Raw genomic sequence first — 19,618 nt, forward strand, 5'->3', positions numbered from 1 at the left:
TTTTAATCTTCTCTTCCTGCCAGCCAGCCAACCAACCAACCAATCCAAACAGCCAAAAGCTTAATGCCATGACTCTCCAATAGGACAACTGAAATACAAGTCTGTTTTTCCACCATTTTTTTATACCCCGTGTTTTAATTTTAACTGGCTTTTGTTCATAAACTAATCGAATACATTAAACAGCAGATGACAATAAATAAATAAATAATTAAAAAGAATGTCAGAGAAACATAGACACAACTGTGAAGCAGATCACAACAACGTTACAGAAGAATGGCACAGTTAGTTAACAGAAACAGATAACATAGACATACATATATAGAGTCCCTTGGAATGGATTTGGCAGAGATGGGAAGAAACATCAGGTCATCCTTTCATCATCATGCATCAAGTTTCCAAACTAGTTTGGATGCAAAGTCGTTTGGAGAACATGACGATGAAGTTAAACTACAGTGGGCTGCTATCGAAAGATTACCCACACTTGAACGACTAAGAACATCATTATTTGATCACAAGAATTTGCATGGCAGCAAAGAAGAGAATGGGAAGTCAATGGTTGATGTCACAAAGCTTGGGGATTTAGAACGGCATGTGTTCATTGAGAATCTCTTGAAGAAAATAGAGGACGACAACCATCGGTTATTAGAGAAACTGAGAGGAAGAATAGACAGGTATGTATGCAATCCCTTTTTCTCCATTCCTTCTTCCCATTATCCAAAATGTTAAACTATGAGATGCAGCAGACATTTTAAGTAATTAAAAAATATATGTAACTTACTAAATACTTCATGCATTTTTTTTATCTTAATGTATGAAACTTAAAAAAGAGAGTTCAGTTCTAAACGAAAAAGAAAACAGAGTCTGTAACAAATCTTGAAACAGGCACAGAATTGTGTTCATTTACGCAGTTCCTAAAGTGGATGAATTTATAAACTTCAATTTGTTATCACAATCATACTACTGAGTCACTGACATATATAAAAAGAATCATAATAAGAAAACTACTGTAGAAGAAGCTATAAGAAACATATAATCACAATTTTACCTCTAAACTCAAGTTTGAAATATCCCAAACATAAAGGGCAGGCTGCATAATAAACCACCAAGATGGGCAAAACCCCTTCCACAATTTGCCTGCACAAGAGGCCAAGTTGGTAGATAATTTGGTAGATATCCATTGTCACAATTCACAATTTGTAACGCCCTCAAAATAGTACATATAAACCCCGCATTCTTGACATTCATAGACATAAGAGAATAAAGCATATTTCCATTTATCAGAGTATTAAGTACAAAAGTATTACATGTTGACATTAAAAGTAAATGCCCTACGGGCTTACAACTTTCCAAGTCAACACTTGGTTACAACAAAAGAAGAGTTTAACTCTTTATAGAAAATAAGCCCTTGGCTTGAATTTACATGTAATACAAAAAGAAAACAACAACAGAGTCATTCAGCCTCTAAGCCTCTAAGCCTCCCAAGCTACGCCCTTGGAGGTGGCATATCACCTGAACCTGAAAATGATGTCTCATAAAGGGTGAGCTAAAGCCCAGTAGAGATATACTAAACCAAGTATGAGTAATAACTAAAACATTAGCATTCGATAAATGATTAACACTATAAACCAATTTTACAACACATCCCAGTTCCATGACAAATACATCTGTGTTTCATTTCACTTTCCTTTACTTATCCAATTCACATTCATAAACTTGGCTCATTATCTAGCCAAACAATTACATGAGACTACAACTCATATTAAAACACTTCCGTTATCCACAATTCAAATGAGACTACATCTTACATTAAACACCTCCATACTTCAATTATCTATGTCATGCAAACGTAATTAAGATTTCGGGACTTTCACCCTGAACACTCCGGCCAACTTAGTTATCAATGGAGTCCATCCCCTATCTCCTCCTAAACAAGTTTGAGAGTGCATCCCCTATCTCCCCTCAAACCATGGAGTACATCCCCTATCTCATCCCACACAATATACATATACAATGTATTTAAACACTTATCATATACAATGATCAATCAATACACATATTCGATGTATTATTCCAACCGTTATGTTCGATGACATATTCCAGGTGATTAGTTTCAGTTCCCTAATCAACATACAGTGTCTACAACAATCAAGACTATCGTCCACCGATAACCCAAAGCAGTTATTCTTAAACAAAGAATATATTTATCAAACAGATAAAATATCAACATTCTCATAGGTGAGTGATTTATTTATCCAACTACGCCATTTAGTCCCATAAATTCTCACTTTCATGATTTCCAACACAATTTCATATTTCTCCAAATTAATTATTCGACACATTTAGGGCATTTTCCCCTCTTTTCAAATATCAACCCTAAGGTTCAATTTCATCAATTTAACAACAATACTTCCATTTTCCAAGGTCTTACATACACATGGGGTTTAACATTTGAAAACCCCCTTTTTATAATTTCATAACAAACCCTAACTTTCCTAAAATTCCCACAATCCACCATTTATACAAAATGACTAAAATCTATGTCAAAACTCATAATAAGGAGTAGGGTATCCTTACCTCAAATGGAGAGACCCAATGGAGAAGATGAAGAAAACTCAAGATACTCCAAACTCAATGATTTTCGGATCAAAACGTAGCCCACACCAAGCTCCACCTTTTTACAAAGGAACTAGGATAGAAACACACTAGAACTAGGTTTATTCTTAGAGATAAGGTGTATAGAGAGAGAGGAGAGCAGCCGGATCTAGGGTTTGTGTAAAGAAGATGGTGAAAAGTGAAGAAGAAGCTGCTGTTACGAACTGATATACTCGAGCCTCGCTCGAGCGAAGGAATGGTCGCTTGAGCGACCAGACACAAAGAAACCTCGCTCGAGACAACAACACGAAGCTTCAGGTCTGCAACCCAGAAGAACGCTCAAGCGAAGAAACCTAAAACATAGTCCTCGCTAGCTCGAGCGAAGGAAAGCTCGCTCGAGCCAAGAAATGCAACCTTCAGGTCCAAACTAGACGCAGACGCAAGCTCGAGCGCAAGACTTCTCGCTCGATCCAAAAGACACACCACTCAACTCTCGCTCAAGCGAAGGAACCCTGGCTCAAGCGAAGGAACTAAAACACAGAGCTCGCTCGAGTGACAAAAGCCTCGCTCGAGCAAAGACACCAAAAACTGGACAACAACCATTTGTTTCAAACACACCTAACCTGTTACAAACCTGCCCAACACATCCTAAAACTCAAATACGAAGAATTAAAGGACGGAAATGAAACATATGCAATAACCAACATCCACGGAACTGAGTCCGGAATACAACAACCAATGGAGGGAAACCCGGGATCGTTATACAATTTGTTAGATGTCCACTGTCACAACTGATAAGGGTGGAATCCCCTCCCATTTGCCTTGAGTTTACCTTCCTGGGGTGGTGTAGACAATCCATTTTTGACCGTCCTCAAGACTCGGACGTCATCATTTGAACACTCGATGATCATCCATGCTCGTGTTCGTTTTGAGTTCTCGGAGGTCTCGGCAGCGCGCCTTGCCTCAAGATCTCTCAACTTGACTGTTTTGTGCTTGGTTGTGGACCAAGGACTTGTGTTTTTGCTTCTGAGGGAAGAGGGTGGCTTGTTGGCCATCCCTTCAACCCATCAACCAACGCATGAAGCCATCGGCCTTGTTTTATTTCCATCGGCCAAAAGTGTTGGCCGATTGGCACTCTTTTTAGTTGATCGGCACTTATGTTGGTCGATCGGCCATATTTTCTGGCCGAACCCTGTTCATCTGCTTTATGCAGATATTTTATGCCAGCTGTCATAGCTGGCATCCACAATTCCCCCCCTCCATACACGTGTATGGAGGGATTTGCCCCTTGATTAGCTTGCTTAGGAAGCTTTAGAATTTGGAATTCTATAAGAAGGGAGCTCCTCCTCCCTTCTCAGAGGTTCTAAAAAATAGGGTTAGAGAAGTTGTATCTATCTATCTCTATATTTCCCTCTCTTTACATCTTTGTCTGTGTTTTTATGCTCTAAAGGGTGTTTTGTTCTCACTATTGCACACAAACACTTAGCAATACACCATCCTTGGTTGCTGAGGTGCTAGGGAGTTGGTGTTAGGATTCTTGAGGTGATTTTGATCAGAGAAAGTTGCTGGAGTGGTGTTCTTGAAGAGGTTCTTCAAGGGTGAGCAAACTTGCTTTTAATACCCCATTCTTGCTTAAGCTTTTAGCCCTTCTTTATTATTGTTTTAATCTTAGCTCTTAACTGATGAAAGTTCTATTTTTATTTGCTTTAGACCTTTGTTTAAGGTCACTTTTTGGTTTGGGATTGTTTACCCCCTCTTAGGCCTTGTTTGGCCTTATTTTAGGTCATCCCTTTTGGCTCTTGTTCTTGGCTTTGCATGAACTTTCTACCACTGAAATCCAGAGGATTTTCAGTGGTGGAAAGGTGGTTTTGGAGTCTTAAATAGGAGAGGGTCATCCCCTCTCATTGTTGTCTTGTATGCTAGTATAAATGGCTTATATTGGTAGCATGTTTGCTTGGCTTGTTTTGGCTTCATTTCAGTATGTATTAGGCTTTGTTTTTCCATGATATAACACTGTTTTGACTTGGTTTGGACATACCATGTATGCTTCATGTACCTGCCTTGCAATCCTTTTATTTGCCTTAACATGCATCATGCTTTAAGCCATGTTTCTAGCATGATTTTGGCTCGACTCCATGAAGTTTTTAGCCTTGTTGTAACATGCTTAAACTCTAATTTGAGTTGTTTTGACCATATATGCCATGCTTTGTATAGCCATAAGGCATTCTAGCTTGTTAGCCTTAAGTGTCTAAGTCACTAGCATGCTTTAATTGGACCATTTCAATGATTTGGCATCATTTGTTATACTATTTCAGTCCATGTTTCATGCTCAAACACTTGCACTTGTCACTCCTTTAATGCTTTAAAGAGTTGATGTTTTATACCTCATGAATGGGTCATTCTGTGTGCCATCATGTTTAGGTCTTTGGGATGCCATCTAAGTGGGTTTTTGGCCTTGTTTTACCATGCCATAACTCTGTTTTTCATTGCTTAAGTCATGCCATGTTTGGTTTTGATAGGTGTAGTGTAACACCTCTTTTGTAGCCTTGCATGCCTCATGCTTTCGGCCCTTTGTTCTAGCTTATTTTGGCTTTGGTCCTTGCATGTTTTAGGCTCATTTTGGCATGATCTAGGATTGTTTTGGATTATACTTGTCATTTGCTTCAGATTTTGCATAGCCTTGGTTTGAGCCCCTTGGCTAGTTTCAAGCTTTAAGCCTTTTCGCATGACTTGCTTGCTTTGTTTGGTTGGTTTGGCACCTTTCCTAACATAATTTCAGAGCTTATAATGTATGTCACATGTCCATATTTGTCCCCTTTTAAGTGTTCTTGAAAGTTGCTCTCCTATACTTAAGTGATAGGCCAATTGACATGCATGTTTGTATGTACCTTTGTCTTCATTTCCATAGCATTTCGGCCACTGATTTGGGCATATTTAAGAGCTGTCCACTTTAGTTTAAGTCCATCCTTTCGCATGTTGTTGCATGTTTACCTCGCATGTTGTCCCATGCTTATTTCATACTTGGTGCATTATATGTTGTTGCATATTAGTTCCCTTGCATGTTGTGGCATGCTAGTCCTATTACATTATGCTTACATGCTTGTTGCATGCTTGCTAATTGACATGTTGTTGCATGCTCATCTATCTTGCATACTTGTTAGATTACATGTTGTTGCATGTTTGTTATTGGTATTGTTGTTGTATGCCTATTACATTGTATGCATGCATGTTTGTATGCTTGGATTTCATGTTGTTGCATGTTTACTTGCTTGCATGCTCATGTTGCATTAGCTTGCTTGCATACTTAGGTTGCATTGAATTGTGTGTGCATTCCTTGCCTCTTGATCAAGCATGATAAAGGTTGGGGCCCCTTATGTGTTTTGTGCATTTCATTTGATATTGAATTGCACACTTGGCTCCTTTGGCCATCATGCATTGAAATGCGTGATTGGTGGTCCGAGAGTTGAGAACTACACACCTTTGAGTCTTAAACATGATAAGGGGTGTAGTTGTGCAGACATTGTCTTGTAAATGTACTGTCATGCTCTGTTTGTCCTCTGCTGTAGCAACAGGAGCTTTTCACAGGAAGAAATGGTCGATCGACCACATTCAGTGCCGATCGACAACAAACACTTGGCCGATAGCCTTATATTTGGTCGATGACCTTCCTATCTTGGTCGATGGCATCATCTCTTGGTCGATGACCTCCCACAGTGTACACAAGATGGTTCAGAAGTGTCACAGAAGTTGGCACACTTTTCAGAGGTACAGAACAGTGCAAACAGAGGCAACATGAAGCATGACAACGGGTTTCCGAGCGAAGTCGACCGAGCATGCATTCGCCCCTCTTCCTGAGGCTGTTTTACTATTTTCATAGCTTAATTAATTTGTTTAATTAGTTAAGGGTTGTGTAATAATTAATTAGCTTGTTAGTTAGTTAATTAGATGATTTGTATTATTCTTTTAGTCCCTCCGTCGAGAGGGCACAATTTTGTAATAAGCGTGTGTGTGTGTGATGCATGTCTTCCAACCCCCATTTCTTTCTCCCTTTTACTTAACCGCTTACGATGGTTAGTCTTAGGGCATATCTCAATTAGCATCCTTAGGCTATGCATGTTTGCATTCATTCATCTATATTGCATGCACCGGGCTCGGCGCATCATACTAATTGCATTGTATTTCAATTCCAATTTGAATACATGTATCGAATTGTCGCATCTCATATGCCATTTTAGAATAGCCAAGCCTATTTCTAGTTGCATTTTGCATGTGTTGCATTAGCCATCTTAATATGAACTAGGATCATGCATTGATTACTAACTAGTTCTTTGTTTTGGCTCGGAGTATACTGTAAGCGTTTATGCTTTAGCATCTTGCACATGTGTGAGTGTTAACATGACAGCATGCTTGCCATGAGGCTAACTGCTTATATGATATAACTGCCTGAATGCCTGTGGTTGAAGGTTGGATTACTTGAATTGGAACAATTCATCAAATCCGCATTGTAGTCTACTTGCGAGTAGCCAACTTCAAACCATTTTCAAACAAATAAAAATGCAATGCTTTGTTCCAAATTAGGCGATCTAGTCTATACTTGTGTGTTGTGCGCATCACATAGTAAATTCTAGCTAATAACCGGAATAAGAATGCATATGTTTTCAAAAACAAGATATCATGCTTAGTACAGGTTGATCTTTGATTGGGCGAGCAGGGGTGCCCGTAAATGACCTTTCCCTCTCGTACCCAAGTTCCTGAGCCGAGGCAACTTTGGTGATGACGGACACGTGGCCTTAGGCACGAGTCAGGGTTTCCTAAATTCCCCCAAAATAAATATTTAGGTGGCGACTCTGTATCTGGAAAAGCAGTCTATGGTTGGCACTTCTTTACAAAAATCAGTTTTTCAAAATGATTTGCCGGATTTGGACTCTTTGGTGATTTATCAATCTCACATCGTACATTGTGAGATCAGATTAAGAACCGTGACATTTGAGTCCGAACTGTAGCATGAAGCCCAAGGGCGCATCTACAGGTGGACCCAAAGGGCACTGCCTAGGATGGATTGGTTCTCGGTTATCAAAATAATAAAAAGCTAATGTAAAAAATATATACTCAATAAAAATTAGAGAACAAGGATGTAATGAGGCTGGTTCCAAGTAACTATATTACAAGCTAGGGGTTATTATTTTACAAAGGAATTGACTATGATGAGGGGCTTACCGTAAACCTTTTTATTTTTTACTTTTTTGTATCCACTTCATATAATATATGTATGTGTGCATGCAATTATGCACTTGCAAATGCACATATGACAGCATTGAGTTGGCCTTTGCACTTTAGGGTTGGTCTAGAGTTGCCTACAGTGGAAGTGAGAAAAATCTATGCATAGAAGCAGAATATCAAGTAGTTCATGGGAAGTAGCTCCCTACTCTTTGGAACACCCTCAAAAGCATTTTCTCAGTAAGTAATATGATCATTCATTTATTTAATTATTTACGTTAAGAAATCTTACACTTTCTCAAGTTTCATACAAAAGTAGTCCCGCGATGTTTCTCTCACCAGACTTTCTATGTAGTACAAGAAAAACTGAAGCCAACATTTAGTTTTATAAATCAAAAGTGAGGAAAGTAATTTGTTATTAGAAGAACTTTTCCAGGATTTAAAAACATGTATGACTTATTTTCATGTAATAGGAATGCCCCTCCACAGTTGCTGCAAGCTCATAATTGATGCATACCGCATCCTGTGCATTGCGAAGTAGTCTGGGACAAATAAAACAACTTTATAGTAAATTAACTACTGTGTCCAGCAACCTTACTTTTAGCTTCAGTTGTTCATTGTCCTCCAATATTTCAAGAAAACAAACAAAAAGTTACTTCTTTTAGAAAAATGTGGATCAGACGAGCAAGTTGATAGTTTTTATTTTCTTTAGTGATCATTTCCATGATAATTTTATTTTACATTTTACAAATATTTTGTATCTGTGGGGACATATTTTGTGAATGACAGCATGTGGTCAAGGTGATGCTGAAGTGTTAGCCGAGGTGCTACGTGGCCTGGTCATAATGCCGAGGTGATCTAGGTGTCAAGGTGCGCCCATCTAAGGGTCAACACCTTGATGCCACACTCATTTGTGCCTTTGGAGAGCCAAAAACATGCCTAAGAAGTTGTTGGTGCAAGTGCAAGCGCAAGCAAAGGCCCAAGGCATAGTGCAAGATAGCCCAAGACATGCCATGAAGCAACTTAGCCACAGCAGGCCATAGACTTGCCTATCCAAGTAGCAACTTTAGGCCAACTTTTGGAGGGTCAAATGTAATTTTTTTGCCTTATAAATTTTTATGTAAATACCTTCGTATTAAAGGTGTTTTGGGACCAAGAGTTGTAATTTTTCTCTTTTTGTAGAATTTTTAAAAATCCATTATAACTCCTCAAACATAGTGGATGTTTCCTCCTGTCAGCTAGGAAAAAGCTTAACAAGCTATATTAAGGAGAGGGTACCCAAGTGTTGAACCAGACTACTTGTGCCTTTAAAGTACCCCAACCTAGCTTATGGTAAGGCAACTTTTGTAGCACTTTTGGTGCATTGTTCAATTATTGTAATGCCTTCTTTTGATCAACGAAAAGTTCATTTCGCCTTTAAATTATGCAAAACTTTTCTAGTGTTGCTTGCTTTAATTTTAGTTTGTTGCTTGCTATTTTGTGGCTTGTCTCCAATCTTGTGGCTCATCAACTTAACTAATATTATGTTTGCTTGTCTTTGCAAACCTTTTGAGCTTTATTGGCGGGCTAGTGAAGGGAGTTAATTAGCTCCACACACACTTGCATGTCTTTGTCAAGGCTTCCGCATTGCCGGTGTGTGACACTAGACCGAGGTTATTTGCGGAGATACCAGAATCTAAGATAAGCAGATAAGGGGCAAGAGTCCTAGAATAGGGGAGGATCTTAATCTGGATAAAGATAAAGCTCTTGGGGAGTTTATCCCTATCTAGCTGAGAGTCCAGGATGAGCATTAAGCTTGAGTCCACTGAAGTGAGGCTTCTACAGGAATCAGGTCAGTGTTGGCTATAAAAGCAGGGCACCTCCGTGGGTCTCAGGTATGTGTGATATACTGTGAGTAGTAAGTTCTTTCTTGTGAGTTAAGCACAATTTGCTATCTTTGAGAGATGTTTGATTACTGACTTGATCATCGGAATGCCCTCAGGTGGACGAACCACTGCCGGATTCTTATTTTTCTGTGACAGGTTGTTCGGGCTTAATCTATTCTGCCGGTACTCTCCAGTTGAGTTTCTCGTTTAGTTGTGTGGTCGAAAATCAATACCCACAATTTGGCATCATTTGTGGAAAATTTAAGGAGAATATATGGCTAATGACGGGCAGAAAGAAAAGATTGGAGATGACATCTACACTAAGAATAGTAAATATACAGACCCTAACGCAAGAGTGGAAAACTGTGATGAAGGAACACAAGATCCGAATCTTGTGCAGAAAGACGTCAGCAAGAAGGGTAACACCCCGAAGAAAGCAGGTAGAGATGACTATTACAATGAGAGCGACCTCCAAGTATGGAAGGATAGATGTCTGGGGAGGGACGATGAGATGAAGAGAATGGCCAACAAGTTGGTAGATCTATAATCGGTTGTCAACTTCATGATGTAGAACAACGTCATGCAACCACTATTTTGGTTGCAGGACACGCCGATGCCAGGGGCCAAGACTGATGTCCAGAAAGGGGGGTAGAAAACAATCCCAGTAGTCCTGCAGCATGGCAAGGAAAATGAGCCCTCACATCGGCCTTCACGGGATGTCGGGCGAGGAGAGTCGATTAAAGGTGATTCGTAGAGGACACCTCGTACTAGGGGAACATATGTCAAAGAACCCTAGGGGAAGGCCCTGTGTTTTGACACAGTGAATGAAGAGAAGTCCAAGAGGACACATAACGACACCGGAAGTAGCGCACCAAAAAGACTGAAATCTGTTGATAACCGAGCTCCTGGTCGGACTAAGGAGGATTTGAGGGACAACTTCCAGAGGAAGCCACAAAATGCCGAGGTCACATCTCCCGTCAAGCCGAGAATGCCGTTCTCAGTGGAGTTGAATAGGTTTGAGGCCCCAAAAAGGTTCTATATGCCGAGGTTCCAAATTTATGATGGTAAGTCCGATCTGAACTTTCACGTCGGCTTATATTTGAATTTAATGGCTTTGTATACCGGGAATGAACCGTTTCTATGCAAGGTGTTCCCCTCATCTTTAGGGAAATTGCATCGGATTGGTTTTACAAGTTGTCGATAGGAACTGTGAAGAGTTGGGAAGGCCTAGCCAAGATGTTTGTGGCTAGGTTTGCTACAAACAAGTTGCAGCCACTAAGGGTAGACTCCCTAATGGCTCTGAAAATTGGCGAGGGAGAAGGCCTCAGGGCTTATACTAAAAGGTGTTATGAGGTATTCAACCAAATATCGGGATGCAACCAGGAATTGGCGGTTGTGTCTTTTAAGAACGGCCTGGAGGATGAATGCCCGCTTCGAAAGTCACTGGCAAAAACTCTACCAAAGAGTATGGAGGAGCTCATGGCACGGATCGATAAATATGCCAGAGCAGAAGAGGATATATCGAGAACGAAGGCGCAGAAGCAGGAGAAGAGAAATGGCTTACCGAAGCGAGGCCGAGGTAACACCGATTTTAACAGGTAGGAAACAGGGCTGAGGGTTGCACAGGCAATCACCACTGTGTTCCGGATCCTAGTTTATAAAGTTCTAGAAAGGATCAGGAACCAGCTGTACTATAGAGCATCGAAGAAGATTCCTAATGAGTTCATGGGAAGGAGTCTTGGGAAGCACTGCGCTTACCACAATGAGGATGGACACCTGACTCAAGGGTGCAGAGCCCTGAAGATAGGGCTACTTGAGGGACCTAGTAGATGAAGCCAGAATGAGGGAAGAGCACGCAAGGCTTCCCTTGGCACCACCCCCACCACAACCACAACAAGCAAAACCTCGGGTGATCAATGTGATTCATTCGAAGGTTAATGAGAATGATATGCGAGGAGAGTGTGATAACCCTGTCCCGTGTTATGCTAATTGATCTTAATTTATGATTGTGATTATATGTTTGATATGATTTTGAGTGATAATTACATGATTATATGTGTTTTTGAATTTCTATCTGTTCATTGTAGGAAAATCTGTTTGAATTCCTGTTTTAGAATTTAAATTGAAGGCTGTAGAGACATCAGAAACTAAAATTGACTATGCCATTATGATTAGCGTAATTTCTAAAGCCTACGATGAAATTTAATTAGAAATTGATTCGGACCAAAATAATTAGATCGAATTGATTAATTTAAGCTTAGTTAATTGGCTTTAATTAAGTTGATTAGTCAAGTGTGTATATAAGGGCCTAGTTACACTCATATTCATCTTGCTTGAAGCTCAAAACCTGAAATAGCACTCTAGAGAGAGAGTGGGCCAAATTTAGAGAGAGAAAATGGGCTAACATTGAAGATTTTGCAAGGAAATTGGGGAATTAAGTGGATTAACTCAAGGATTAGCTATAGTTTGAAGAATTGGAGCTCCTAGGTGAGTAAATTCATGAGTTTGAGTTTGTAATTTTGTGAATTCAAAATTAAATGGTAATCAAGAACACAAATTGAATTGATTATGATGAGATTGAAGTCTATATGCACATGCATGTTTAGAATTGCCATGAATTTGCATAATCTAGCATGAGGCATGATGAACATGATGATTTGGGGACCAAATTTCACATGCATGCATAATTTTCATGAGTTTCATGATTATAAGTATCATTTATACCATTTGAAATAGAATTGGGGTCAAAAGGTAACATCCATGCATGATTGATGAAAATATGAAGCTTGTATGAAGTTGAATGCATGAGTTTTGAAACTTATGAAGGGAACTCAAGATGATTTTGTAAATGGACCATGATTTTGAACAATTGGTCTCATATGGCTTATATCCTCATGTTATATAATGTGTTCCCACATTTTTGAACCAAAAACATTAGTTTTGGGCCTTTGAACATCAAGATTGAGCTTCAAATTCAGTTCTGGAAATTCCAGAATTCTTCGGGTCCGCTCGAGTGGGGAAAGTGCTGCTCGAGCATGAAATTCAAGCTCCCAGAACTTTTGTAGACATTGATGTCTGCTTGAGCGGGGGAGAGTTACGCTCGAGCGCCAAGTTACATGTTTTGGCTCTCAGCTCGAGCGTTCAAAATCACACTCGAGTGTAAAAATGAGGCAACCAATACTTTTGCAAACCAAAGGGGTCCGCTCGAGCGGAGAGCCTTGTTTCAGAAATTTTAAAAGAGTTGTTTTGTGTTTCATTTTCCGTTCTCTTCTATTTCTAGCACTCTAAGGCATGCATTGAGCCTTGTGTGTGACTTAAAAGGATAAGAAAGAGGCCTAAGAGAAATAAATAAATTAAGAACGGATTGAATCGTTTGTGACCCAATATGTGTTATGTAATGTGTAGGGTCGAGCACAAGGGAGAATCCACCGGAAGAACACTGTGAGTAATATCCTAGTAAAGACATTTTGGAGTATGCTATTTGTTCATTTGCTTACTCCTATTTGAGTTTCATAAGTTTGTTAATTTGAATTGTAGACAAATATTTGTTATGCCATATGATTGGATAAGGCCATTGGATTACAATTATGATTATGATGCGATTATGATCTTAAGTACGAAATATGCGTTTGACATGAATGACTGGACCAAAGGCCGTTTGATGTGAATGATTGGGGCAAAGGCTGTTTGATGTGAATGATTGGGGCAAAGGCTGTTTGATGTGAATGATTGGGCCAGAGGCCGTTTGACATGAACGATTGGGCCAAAGGCCGGTCGATATGAAGGAATGGGCCAAAGGCCGTTTGACACGAACAAATTGGGCCCAAGGCCGTTTGATGAGAATGAATTGGGCCCGAGGCCGTTTGATGTATTAGTTAGAATCATGAATGGGCCTAAGGCCGTGTGATACGACTGTTATAATTTCATTCATGTACTCCTTTATTTTGATATTATTCACTAGGCTATCGCTCACTCTCATTCATGTGTGTGTAGGTGAGCAAAGAGATGTTCAAACCCAGCCCCGGTGAAAGACATGAGAGGAGTCAAGTTTTTGAGGAGTCATCCTTAATGTCTCACGTACGAGACTTTGTTTTGTTCCTTTTGTTCTTTGTTACTCTTTTGCTGTGTGGGTGAACACGTTGGATCACCTATGTATATGAGTTTTGTTTGGCTGACCATATATTTGAAAGTTCCTGGATGTATATAAAATGCTAACTTTGTTTATATGTGTGAGTTATTATAAAATACCTTTGGAATGATTTTTGCTATACCATGTAAGCACAGCTCATTGGACAAAATGTTTAAGTCTGCTTCTGTTTTGGCCCCTTAACTCTGTTGATATAAGTTCAATCAGGTTTGAGGCTGTAGATAATCTCTTGATTATTGGCCAGTTATGACCTTAATCCATAGGGGTGGGTTTGGGTCATGACAGAGAGACACAAAAGGTAAGGCACTTACAGCATGTGTATCAGGTCCAGCAAAAGAGGCCTAGGACAAACGAGTACCAGGGACCAATAGTGTCTTTTATTGAGGCAGACCTAGACATGGTGCAGCATCCACACAACAATGCTCTAGTATTGACCCTCAAGGTTCGACAATACCAGGTAAGGCGCATTTTGATCGACCAAGGCAGCTCTTGTGACATTATGTATGTCAGATGTTACAAGAAACTTGGCCTTCACCAAAATGATTTGGAGCAGTCTAACAGCCCAATGGTCGGGTTCAATGTAATGCCAACATGGCCTCTAGGAGTAACAAATTTGGAGGTACGGGTAGGCACCAGGAATATTAGCTCAGAATTTACGATAATTGATACCCCTTCCCCTTACAATGCTATATTGGGAAGATCGTGGCTGCATGCAATGAGGGCTGTTCCCTCAACGCTGTAGTTGTTGTTATGATTTCCAATTGAATAGAGAATTAAGGAAGTCAGAGGGGATCAAGTGCAGACAAAGAATTGCTCCATGGCAGCAATGAAATCCAACTGTAATGTGCGAGAGGCGAAAAAAATGAAAATCGAGGACGAGGACCTGGAAGTCCTAGATGATGTCGGCAAAGAATCAACCGAGAAGAGCGAGGAAGCCTTGAAGGAAATTCTGGTCCAGGAAGGGGATGAAGAGCGCTTCTTCCTTCTCGGCTCAGGTTTGGCTGATGAGGAGGAAAGGGAGTTAGAGACTTTCTTACGGGCCAACATAGAAGTATTTTCCTGGACACCGTATGAGATGCCAAGCATTGACGTCGAGGTCACATGGCATATGCTCAATGTAGATAGGTCGGCTAAACCTATCATCCAACGAGCAAAGAGGCCGACATTAATGCATGTTAATGCAGTTGAGGAGGAAGTGGACAAACTACTGGAAGCCAAAGCCATTCACGAGGTGAACTACCCTACTTGGCTATCTAACACAGTGGTTGTGAAAAAGAAGAACTGCAAGTGAAGGGTTTGTTTTGACTTCACCAGCCTGAATAAGGCTTGCCCCAAGGACAGTTTTCAACTGACCAAGATTGATCAGCTAGTGGATGCTACTTCAGGGCATGGGAGGATGAGTTTCTTGGATGCTTACAGGGGATAACACCACATAGCAATGTATCCCCCTAACGAGGAGAAGACTGCATTTATCACCCCAAAAGGGCTGTACTGCTACAGAGTGATGCCTTTCGGGTTGAAAAATGCAGGAGAAACCTACCAGAGGCTGGTGACCAAGATGTTCAGACATCTGATTGGCAAAACAGTAGAGGTGTACATTAATGACATGGTCGTGAAGACCAAAGAACCTAGGAATCACCTAGCTGACTTGAAGGCAATTTTTGATATCCTAAGAACATATCGGCTCCAACTCAATGCTTCGAAATGTGCATTTGGAGTCGGGTTTGGTAAGTTCTTGGGATACTTGGTTATCAGAAGGGACATTGAGGCAAGCCCAGCTCAAATCAAGGCCATTCTTGACTTAAAGAGCCCGACGTCATCCAAGTAAGTCTAGATTTTAACCAACAAGGCGGCAGTCCTGAACAGGTTTATTAACTAAAGTTCAGATAAGTGTAAACCATTTTTTAGTTTGTTGAAGAAGGCCACATATTTTTTGTGGACAGAAGAGTGTGAAGTCGCCTTGGCCAACTTGAAAAGTACCTAACAACAACTCTAGTTTTGTTAAATCCTGTACCTGGAGAAGAATTGCCCTTATACTTGGCAGTTTCAGGGCAGGCAGTGAGTGCAGTGGTAATCAGAGAAGAGAAGGGAGAACAAAGGGTAGTATACTATGTGAGTAAAACCCTAGCAAGTGCAGAGACCAGGTACTTACCTCTAGAGAAATTGACACTAGCTCTGGTGATGGCTTCAAGAAAACTGAATCACTACTTCCAAGCCCACAAGGATGTGATACTGACTAAGCATCCTTTGAAGTCCCTGTTACAGCAAGGAGACCTGACAAACAGGGTAGCCAGATGGACAGTAGTGTTGGGCCAATATGACTTGGAGTTTAGGCCCAGAATAACAATTAAAGGCCAGGTTCTGGCCGACTTTGTGGCCGAGTTCACCTTTGGTGCCATCCCGTGTCGGACTCTGGTGAGTTGCGGCTTAGGATGCCCAAGGAAGTAGGAAGAAACCCAATTAGGGCCCAAGAACCCTACTCTAGAAAAACAGAAGAAAGAAGAGAAACCAAAGCCCCGCGACATCTACATCGGTGACTTCTTCCGCCTGTTTGTTGATGGAAGTTCAAACTGTCATGGAGCGAGGACAGGAGTAGTATTAGTATCATCAGATGAGCTAATGATAGAGCAGTCTATTCATTTGGGATTCAAGGCCTCAAAGAATGAAGCAGAGTATGAGGCACTGATTGCAGAGTTAAAGTTGGCAGCAGCAATTGAGGCCGATGAGGTGGTAGTCTTCTGTGACTCCTAACTTATTGTGAATTAGGCAACAGGCGAATATGCAATCCAAGATGAATGAATGATAATCTATGTTAAAGAGGTTGTCAGATTGCTTTCCTTGTTCCAAGATTGACAGCTACTGCAAGTTAGTCGAGATGACAACAGTCACGCCGACACCTTAGCCAACCTGGCTAGTGCAATAAAGTCGGGGGTTCCAAGGACAATCATGATTGATTACTTGACAGGACTAAGTGTGGAACCGCAAATAACAGAATATGAGGCAATGTGTGTGGAGATGGGTCCAAGTTAGACGAATGCAATAGTGATGTTCCTCGGGGATGACAAGCTGTCAGATAACCGAAAAGAGGCACACAAGACCAGGTTGAAGTCGGCCAGGTTCAGCCTAATAGCAGATGGCCATCTCTACAGGAGATCCTTCACTAGACCCCTTTTGAGATGTATACATCCCTCCCAGGTTAAGGACTTTCTGTATGAGATTCATGAAAGAGTCTGTGGAAGCCATGCTGGGGGCAAATCACTTGCTCATAGGGCCATCACTTAGGGGTACTGATGGCCCTACATGCAGAAGGATGTTGAACCCTACATCAGAAAATGCGAGAAGAGTCAAAAGTTTGCACTGACTACTTCACAACGTGGGTAGAGGCTGAACCCCTTACGAAGATTCTAAATAGTGATGTGAAGAACTTCATATGGAAGAACATCATCACTAGGTTTGGAATCCCAAGGGCAATAATAGCAGATAATGGTACACAGTTTGACATTTTCTAATCAAAAGCTTATATGCAAAGTACAAAATCAAGAACTACTACTCCACTCCAAGTTTCTCTCAGAGCAATGGCCAAGCAGAAGCATCCAATAAGACTATCTTGGATGGGATCAAGAAGAGACTGGAAGCAGCAAAAGGGAAGTGGGTGGAGGAGTAGTCCAATGTGCTCTGGGCATATCGAACTACGCTGAGAAGATCAACTGGGGCGTCTCCTTTTCCCATGGCTTATGACACTGAAGCAGTTATCCCACTGGAAGTCAGCATCCCTAGAATCAGAACCCAGGGAGTAAAGAATGGGACAAAGGAGGCATATCTGGACTTACTGGAGAAGAGAAGAGAGAGCAGCAATTCAGCTGGGGGGCATACTACCAGCAGCTTGCTAGGGCTTAAAACAAAAAGGTCAACTCAAGAGAGTTCAAAAGTGGGGACCTCGTCCTAAGGAAAGTTGTCAGCAACAAGAAGGATCCTAGGGAGGGCAAGCTTGGCCCAAACTGGAAGGGGCCTTATAGAATCATCTCGATTGCTAGCAATGGGGCATATCGGCTTAAAGACACTAATGGCAAGGAGTCGCCAAGACCCTGGAATACTTGTAATTTGAATTTTTTTTTATCATTAGTCTTTTGTTTTTTGAAGATTATGTCATGATTTTATTAGCCGAAGTAACAATAAAGTGCTAGTTTGATTTTTATGAATTTAAAATTTGTGCGATAGGACTGACCAGTCCTATGACGATGTTTCTGATTGAAACATGACGAATAACTTAGACTTATTATATGGCAAAGTTGAATTATACTTGCATATAATAGAGTTGAACTAAGTTGGCGATATTTCTAAATGAAACATGATAAGTAACTTAGACTTATTATATGGCAGAGTTGAATTATACTTGCATATCATAGAGTTGAACTAAGTTGAATTAACCTAGACTTGCCATGTCGGCAAAGTTAAACTCAGAATAAAACTAAGTCCGCTTTAGTTAGATTAACAGAGAAAATAAGGTCGAACACCTCGGCTAATCTTTGTTTGAATTTGACTTCGGCGAAAGGCTATAAACGCATAATGTGAACTTCAGTGGAGCTTAGGTTCACATTAGGGGGGGCAGGGAGCTGGAATGATTAAAAAACTTGAGAGCTTGACACTTGTTGAAAGTTTTAGAAAAATTTACAAGTTAGAATGGGTTTGACACTTGTTGTAATTTCAGAACAATTTACAAGTTGAAGTTAGTCGAGGTAATGAGGAAAGATGTATCTGAGGTACATATTACCCTAGATGACCAACCAGATTGTCAAGCTTGGAAAGGTTGGAAGGGTGAAGTCTTGATAGAAGACAAAAAGTAGAAGTAAAGAAGCAATACTTGACTGAATAAGTTTAAGAAACAACACTTGTAAAAATATTTCGAAATATTTTTAAGTGTTAGCCGACGAATTCCAATTATTAGCCGAGACAAACAGTCAAGGTTTATATCTGAGGTACTTTACCCTGAAGTAATTACACAGTTAAGGTATACTTGGAAGAAGTCATAATAATATTCTAAATGTGGAAACGTGCAAGAAATAGAAAACACAAAATGAAGAGAACATTCAAAAGAAAGGAAGACATGCATTCAAAGAGAACTTCTTCATTTACAAAGACAAAAGAAGGCACATCGGCTAAATGAAAACCAACATTGTTCAAAACAAAACAAAAGATTACATTGTTCATGATAGTTCAAAATAACAAGTAAAGGAAAAAATTCTGAATAGTAAGATCATTGAAGATTCTCTACAGACTGCCTTGCCTTAGCGATTGATGGTGTCTCAGCCTCGGAAGACAGCTGAGTAGTCTTCTATGCTGCCTTCTCAGCCTGGATCTCGGCATCAATCTCAAGAAGAGTCTCATCAAGGCTCTTCTTAGCGGTCTCAACCTCGGCTATAGAAGTGGTCTTGGGAACCTCGTCCTCGTTATCCTGAGTCAAGTCCAGGACTTGCCCATTCAGAGTTAGGGACTTGGCCCCAACAGCTTCAACCTTTTGAGCAACATTAGCGACTGTGTCCTTGTCAGCCTCAACTTCTCCTTCCTCCTCAGCCTCATCCTCAGATTGGCTTGGAGTGGATGAGAATGGAAGAGCAAGTCGGCTGGTATCACAGAGAGGCGAGTCATCGAGGACGGCCAATTCCTTTAATGCAGACATCCATCCAAGGGTGTAACCCTTGTTGTATGCCTCGTTGACTTGCTTCTTGTATGCATCGTGGACGTCGGCCACCCCTTCGACGTATCCCTTCTTGTTAGCCACATTTATTTCGGTCGCTTT

The 19,618-nt window shown here is 40.6% G+C and overlaps 1 pseudogene; it reads left to right on the forward strand.

The window, feature by feature from the left end:
* Positions 1–19,618, forward strand: part of LOC145818260 (pleiotropic drug resistance protein 3-like) — a 91,929-nt pseudogene that overhangs the window by 39,174 nt on the left and 33,137 nt on the right.

The sequence above is a fragment of the Camellia sinensis genome, unplaced genomic scaffold (genome assembly GCF_055761805.1).
Source record: "Camellia sinensis isolate YWXY unplaced genomic scaffold, ASM5576180v1 Unanchor6, whole genome shotgun sequence".
Lineage (NCBI taxonomy): Eukaryota > Viridiplantae > Streptophyta > Magnoliopsida > Ericales > Theaceae > Camellia > Camellia sinensis.